This window comes from Nicotiana tabacum, chromosome 23 (genome assembly GCF_000715075.1).
Source record: "Nicotiana tabacum cultivar K326 chromosome 23, ASM71507v2, whole genome shotgun sequence".
Lineage (NCBI taxonomy): Eukaryota > Viridiplantae > Streptophyta > Magnoliopsida > Solanales > Solanaceae > Nicotiana > Nicotiana tabacum.
The window spans coordinates 16249174-16255016 of record NC_134102.1 but is presented as its reverse complement, the minus strand read 5'-3'; the positions used below and the strand labels follow the sequence as shown (position 1 = coordinate 16255016).

The following is a 5843-nucleotide window of genomic DNA, read 5'->3' as shown; positions in this document are numbered from 1 at the left end:
CTCCTTTTCCAATTAAGAAAGTAGGTAAATGTCAACTATTTTAAAAATGGTGGATCAAGAAGAAGAATAAGTGACTTAACTAAATTGATTTGGGAGAATCTAAGTCACTTGTAGACCTATGGGTAAATTTTAAAAATTTATTGATGGTAGGAGTAAATTTATCCAAATAGTATAACAGTATGGATAAATTTGGCCAAATAGTATAACGAAGGTTAGATGTAGACAATATTCAAAAGTAGAGGATAAATTTGGACCTTTTTTCTTTCATAACTAATAGCATGTCTAACCAAGTTTTTAAAATCAACTTATTTTTAAAAGTATTTTTCTCAAAAGTACTTATCAGAAAAATAATTTTTGTGAGAAACATTTTGTGTTTGGCTAATTAGTTTGAAAAATACTTTTGATTATCAATTAATTTTTGGTCAAGCTTTTAAAAAGTGTTTCTAAATGAATTTTTCTCTTTTCAAAAAAAAAAAAAAAACTTTTGGAAAGTAGCAAGTTTTTTGTTTCTCAAAAACTGCTCGTGCTTCTACTTAAAGCATTTCTTTTCCTTCCAAAAATTTAGCCAAACATTACTTTTGGCCAAAAAGAAGCACGTTAAATGCGCTATAAGTAATCTAACAAGGTGATAATATAATTAGTTAGTCAAAGTTAAACGAGAGAAAATATATTTATTGGTTATTTAGCGTGAATAATTTTCTATGAAAATTAATGCATTTGGTTAAATAATTAATATGAATTTGGAAAGTAAATTTCTTATTATTTTGAAGTAAAGTTTATGTTTTCAATACTTATAATTAAACTAGTATATATCAAAAATTGTTGTAGACGAAAAATGTTCCAAAATTTGTAAAAAGGAAGTTATAATGCAGCTGCTTAAGTTTTCATGTATTCTAGGAGCATGAAAATAACTCAAGTTGATTTGTGAGGCTTGACGAAACTCGATTATTTGGAGTTTCCAATTTTTTGGTAGACTGGGGTATTATTTTTTTTTTTATTATTATTAAAAAAAATTTGTGTGTGTGGCGGTAGTGTATTTAATGTGCGAAATGCGTTAGTTGTTATTTATGACTATTTCAAACACCGTAAAACTATCCAGATGCATCTCCCATTGTGATAAGATTTTTTCTTTTCTTTTGTTACAAAATAACTTACTCCTTAAGAAAGTCTAGACCAGTAAAAAAGAAGATACTTATTTAGTTACTTTAACCAAAAATATTACTCCTAGTAATTATACTTATTTTACGAGGAAAAGAAGAAGAAGTAATTATACTTGTGTAATTTTTCGTTCATGCCAAGTTCTATGATTTTCCATGGATGAATGTCAAAATAAAATCCAGAAATATGTAATTCCCAACATATCACATGATTCTTGTTTTTAAAAATCCACACTTTTTCAAACCCCAGAAAACTAGCTAAGTTGGTAGAGGTATGGCTCTCCTAATCTTATACTTCTATCTATTGAAGGACAAAGAAAAATGAAATCTATAAATTTGAGGCTGTAGTAAAATGGTCCTTAGATTTTATAATATGAAAGAGTTTTCTTTTGCGGTATGTGAAATTTAACCTCTTAATAATTTCATTTATCTGCTAATTAACTGCTTTCAAATGTGTAATTTAATAGAGGATTTTACATTATTGGATAACAAGGGATTCAAATGATTCTCACTTCTCAACGAGTTTACTTTTAATCAAATGCTATTAGAATTACTACATAAACCCAAAATGAATTTTCAAAAAAACAATGGTGTAAATGCAACAAAAAAAACAGAAAAGTGGAGATGCGGGGCATCGATCCCCGTACCTCTCGCATGCTAAGCGAGCGCTCTACCATCTGAGCTACATCCCCAGCTGTGATTAAATTTGTTACTATAATTTATCATGTTCAAAATAATTCCTTTCAAAACAATTTCCTTCCTTGGTTTATGCTTCATAATCTTGCAATCATTTAGGGCCCATTTGGCTATAAAAAAGTTTTTTTTTTTTCGTAATTAATGTTTGGCTATGAAAATTTCAAATTTCACTTGATGTTAAATTTCATAAATTTTTTGGAATATGAAAAACTCCAAAAAGTTATTTTACAAAATTTTCACTTGAATGCACTCAAACAAAATTCATTAACAACTTCAAATTATATTCATATCCACACACAACTCCAATTTTCAAATGTCATTTTCAACTTGAGAAAAAAAATTCACTTATTTTCGGAATTTCACAATTCTTATGTTTAAACAGCCACTGAAAGTTAATTCTAGTTCAATCTGTAGCCTCATATAGCTAGTGCAATTTTCAATTACTGTGCCACTTCAAATATATGTTAAAGGGATAAAAGAAAGCATTTCTATTTTCATAGAGAAGATTCCCTACCTTATGACTCGAATAATTAAATATTAATTTCAACAACATAAATATGCATAAGTCTCAAACAAATTAAATTTGGCTATGTGAATCCTCCTTCAATATATTACTCCACTTAAACTCTCATCTCATGCCAATGTAATTGAATATCCATTTCACTAGAACAAACCCCCCACACACAGTGGTCATCATGTGCTTAATTATTGGTTTTGTTTAGTGGACAATTTTTCGGAAGGGAGAGCCTTGGGGCAACGATAAAGTTGTCTCAGTGTGTTCTATAGGTCACGAGTTCGAGCCGTGAAAGTAACCACTACTGCTTGCATTAGTATAGGTTGTCTACGTCACATAGGGGTACGACCCTTCACCGGACCTTGTGTGAATGCAAGATACTTTGTGCACCAAACTGTCATTTTTTATTTGTTTGTTTAAAGGATTTTTCATTAGCATCATGACTCATAACCACCTTTCAACTATCACAAAAATAAAATGTTGCTTCTCCAACAGTTGGTGGTCTTTAATATCCAATTTCAAGTTTCATTTTCTATACTTCAGAATATCAAAACCTTCTCAATTCAAGAAAACTGCAACTTATTCTTCTTGAAAATGGCCACTACAAGCCCAAATGATGTAGTGGCACATGACTTGAGTCCATTTATTTTTGTGCATAACGATGGTAGAGTGGAAAGACTAATAGAAACTGGATAGTTTATCCAGGTTTTGATTCAAAAGCTGGTGTTGATCCAAATATATTATGATTGCACCAGGCATAGTTAATTACTTGAATTTAAAAGTGGGGTTAGAAATAACGAAGCTTTGATGAGATGATTCTGAATTGCATAAATTGTTAACTAGAGTAGTTCAAGAGAATGCTTCTAGTAAATTATCGTAATTGATCGAAAGGTAATTACGGTAGCCCGGAACTCATAATCCTCATAGAATATTACGGCGAGATTATAGCTAAAGAGTTGAGAATTAATCCGGCAATTGGGAAAATCAATAGCCCTAGATCCTTTTACCCTTGAATTCAATTTTAGTCTTGATTATTGCTAATTTTATTGTCATTTTTCCTTGGCTAAATAAATTTCACTGATTATTCATAAAACTATTGCATCTGGAAGTTGCCTAAGCTTATCATTAGCATTATTTAAGGGTGTAGTAAACAGGTTAGTTCCCTGTGGGATTCGACTCTGGACTTGAACCGGGTTATATTTGCAGCGACCGCTTAGTCTTTCTTACAAGACATAGTTGGGCGTGATCAAATTTTGGCGCTGTTGCGGGGAACTAACAGTGTTATTTATTACAACTTAGAAGAATTGTTAGGATTCTTAGTTTGGATCAATTTCTTACGGTGTTTAAATTTTTTTTTATTGAAATTCTCACGTTTGAATTCTCCTGTGACTCAGGTGTATGCCTAGAAGCTCTTCGAGGGCTGGTGAACTTTTTGAAGGACTTTCAGATCCCGAGAAAGCATTCAGGTCATTAAATCGAGCCAACAAGAAGAACAAACAGTTATAACAAAAACACACACTCGAAATTGAAATGGACAATGTGGACAATGTCAACGAAAACAATCGGAATAATCGGGTTGACCCAAACAATGGAGTGGTGGCACCTCTTGTGCCAGAAGCTACTATATATAATTGGGCACAACCAACTGCTGATAACTTAGCCACCGCCATTGTTGTACCTCAGATACAAGCGGAGACATTCCAGATCACCAACAACATGTTGCATTCATTGCAAAATAAGGGACTGTTCTCCAGGTCATACATTGAAGACCTACAACAACATCTGAAGAACTTCCTATCAATATGTGTGACCCAAAGATAGCCGAATATGACTCCTGAAGCCATCAAGCTATTACTGTTTCCATTCTCTGTAACTAGAGAGGCTTATACTTGGCTGAATTCACTCCCAATAAACTCCATTGCCATTTAGGAAGAATTAGTCAAACAGTTCTTAAACAAGTCTTATCCTCCCAACAAGACTGCAAGGCAGATTGATGAGATATTGCAGTTCAGGCAAAAACCAACTGAGTCCTTGCAAGAAACCTGGAAGAGGTTCAAGGGTATGCTAGTGAAGTGTCCACACCATGGCATTCCAGATCAGATACTGGGACACAGATTTTACATGGGTTTAGCAGATAGTTTGAAGGCCAATGTAGATGCTTCAGCTGGGGGTGCATTTTTGAGCAAGACATTCACAGAGTGCAAGATTCTTCTTGACAAAATGGCTCAAAATTCAGGCTGGATGGCTAGAGGTACGACACTTACACCAATAGTGCATTCTGTTGCTCTTGACCCAAACAATTCCCATGCAGAGAACATAGCCACGCTCATGACTCAGATGAGCATACTGACAAAGAAAATTGATGAGATGGGTTCAAAGCAAGTGCACATTGTTGATACAACGAATGGAGGATTGTGTACTCCTTGCATAAACCAGGCATATGTGTGCTAGTGGAGTGGAGAGAATGACAATCAGGGCTTCAGAGAAGACATGAATTATGTCAATAATTTTGGAGGTCAGAGGTAAGGTGAGCAACAATGGGGACCAGCACCAAACCAGCAGTACAGACCCAACCTGCCACAACACAACCCCAATTCTGGAGGCGCACGACCACAAGGTCAAGTTGTGCCTTATCAAAGGCATCAGGGCTATAATCGGCAGCACCAGTAACAGTTGGCCTACCAACCACCTTATCAACAACAAGACAACAATATGGTAGAAGTCAAGGGTATGCTGCAACAACTCATTGGAACAAGTGGTAAGATGCAAGAAAAGTTAGCAGCACATGATTCAGCAATCAAAGGCATTGAAACTCAACTAGGACAATTGTCTATGGCCTTGAACAATCACTTCCAAGGAACATTGCCTGCATATACAAATATTAACCCAAAGGAATAGAACCCAAATCAGCTAATGACAGTGAGTCTCAGGAATGGAAGAGATTTATATAGAGAGACTATGCCAACTACTCCAGTTACATTAGAGGCAGATGAGTCAGCAGAGCTCACTGAGGTTGTAATTGAACAAGCACAGTTTGACAAGGGTAAGGAGAAAGACGGTGAACAAGTCTCAGAACAGGTGACACCTCTTGTGCCAGAAGCTTCCAACAAAGAAAAGACATCAAGTAATGGACAGAGATTGATTCCTACACCATTCCCTCAGAGATTGGCAAAACAAAAGAAAGATGATCAATACAGAAAATTCATGGAAATGCTTCGACAGATTCAATTGAATATTCCACTGATGGATGCTTTGAAGGAAATGCCAGGGTATGCAAAAATGATGAAGGACTTGATGTCCCAGAAATTTGACTTCCAAGACCTGTCCACTGTAACTCTGACATAGACATGCAACGCGGTAGTGACAAGACCTATGGCCCAAAAGGCGTCTGATCCAGGTAGCTTCACTATCCCATGCACTATTGGGAGTTATGTTGTTGCTAAAGTATTGTGTGACTTGGGAGCCAGCATAAACCT

General features: G+C 35.0%; 1 non-coding gene across 1 annotated transcript; it reads right to left on the bottom strand.

The window, feature by feature from the left end:
* Positions 1-1776: 1776 nt before the first annotated feature.
* On the bottom strand, positions 1777-1849 carry TRNAA-AGC (transfer RNA alanine (anticodon AGC)). The gene has a single exon. It is a non-coding gene; the product is annotated as a tRNA-Ala (tRNA).
* Positions 1850-5843: the final 3994 nt, after the last annotated feature.